This window comes from Chrysochloris asiatica, unplaced genomic scaffold (genome assembly GCF_000296735.1).
Source record: "Chrysochloris asiatica unplaced genomic scaffold, ChrAsi1.0 scaffold00009, whole genome shotgun sequence".
In the NCBI taxonomy this organism is placed as follows: Eukaryota; Metazoa; Chordata; class Mammalia; order Afrosoricida; family Chrysochloridae; genus Chrysochloris; species Chrysochloris asiatica.
In genome coordinates, this window is record NW_006408527.1 from 24519179 (window position 1) to 24521389 (window position 2211).

Consider the following 2211-nt stretch of genomic DNA (forward strand, 5'->3'; position numbering starts at 1 on the left):
TAACTCAAAAGCAACAATTCTTCTACGATCTTCCTTATTCACTGTCCAGCTTTCACATGCATATGAGGTTATTGAAAATACCATGGCTTGGGTCAAGCACACCTTAGTCTTCAAGCTGACATCTTTGCTCTTCAACACTTTAAAAAGGTCTTGTGCACCAGATTTGCCTAATGCAATACGTCACTTGATTTCTTAACTGCTGCTTCCGTGAGGGTTGATAGTTGATCCAAGAAGAATGAAGTCCTTGACAACTTCAATCTTTTCTCCACTGATAAGAATGTTTATTGGTCCAGTTGTAAGGATTTTTGTTTTCTTTACATTGAGATGTAATCCATACTGAAAGCTGTGCACTTTGATCTTCATCAGTAAATGTTTTAAGTCCTCTTTACTTTCAGGATTCAAGGTTGTATCGTCTGCATATCACAGGTTGTTAATGAGTCTTCCTCCAATCCTGATGCCATGTTTTTCTTCATAGAACCCAGCTTCTCGGATTATTTGCTCAGCATACAGGTTGAATAAGTATGGTGAAAGAATATAACCTTGTTACACACCTTTCTTAATTTTAAACCATTCGGTGTTCCCATGTTCTATTCAAACAACTGCATCTTGGTCCAAGTACAGATTCCTCATGAGCACAATTAAATGTTCCAGAATACTCATACTTCGCAGTGTTGTCCATAGCTTGTCATGATCTATATAGTTGAAAGACTTTCCGTAGTCAATAAAGCACAGGTAAACATCTTTCTGATATTCTCTGCTTTCAGCGTAGATCCATCAGACATCAGCAATGTTATCCCTCATTCCACACGCTCTTCTGAATCCAGCTTGAACCTCTGGAAGTTCTCTGTCAATGTATGCTTGCAACCATTTCTGTATTACCTTGAGTAAAACTTTACTCGCATGAGATATCAAAGAGATTGTCTGATGATTTCCGCCTTCTGTTGGGCCACTTCTCTTTGGAATGGGCACAAATACGGATCTCTTCCAATCATGTGGCCAGGTAGTTGTTTTCCAAATTTCTTGGCCTCCTGTGCCGCCTCACTTTCTTGAAAGATTTCAATTTTTATTCCATCAATTCCTGGTGCCTTGTTCTTTGACAATTCCTTCAGTTTACCTTGGACTTTCTCCTTTATTATTATTGGCTCTTGATCATATGCTACCTCTTGAAATGGTTGAACATTAACCATTTCCTTTTGGTACATTCTGTGTGTTCTGGTACATTCTTTGTATTCCTTCCATCTTCTCTTGATGATTTCTGTATTCAATAATTTGTCCAGAGAATCTTTTATTCCTGAAAGATTCTCTAGACAGCTTGAGAAATGCTGAGCGTGGTTTCTCTGTTTCCCTGTTTTCAGCCTTGTAGATTTGTTTTATTTTAAATATTTCCATGTTTGGATTGAGTTTTGAGTAGTGTTGTCATAGATGGTACTCTCATGGTATTGTCTGTTGTTGGTTCTCAGTTCAAAGAATACCCTTAGCATTTTTTGTAAAATTTGGTCATTACAAATTTCTGTTTATCAAGAAATGTCATAATTTTGCATTTGAGGGACAGCTTTGCTGGGTATACAATTCTTGCTTGGCAGTTTTTCTTCTTTCAGAGTTTTGTATATATCATCCCATTGCCTTTTGGCCTGTATGGTGTCTGCTAAGAAATCAGAGGTAAGTCTTATTGGTTCTCCTTTATTGGTAATATTTGTTTTTTCCGAAATCTGCTTTTTGGTTATGGAAAGTTTGGTTATGATATGTCTTGGTGATTTTCTTTTGGGATCTGCCCTGTTTGGGGTTCTTTCAGCTTCTTGTATGCTTATTTTCTCGTCTTTCATGATGTTAGAGAAGTTTTCTTCCAGAAACTCTTTGACAGTTTTCTTTGTGCTTTTTACTGTCTCTTCCTGTTCTGGAATTCCAGCCACCATAAACAGTTATTCTTCATGGTATCCCACATAACTCTTAGGCTTTCTTCTAATTTTTTCTTTTTCTGATTGTTCTTCTACCATACTAGTATTGAGAGCTCTTTCTTCAAGCTCACTAATTTAGGCATCCATTGCTTCATTCTTATCATTGTGAAGGACTTCATTCTTCTTGGATCAAGTATCAACATTCATGGAAGCAGCAGTCAAGAAATCAAATGACGTTTTGCATTAGGCAAATCTGCTGCACAAGACCTTTATAAAGTGTTGAAGAGCAAAGATGTCAGCTTGAGGACTAAGGTGC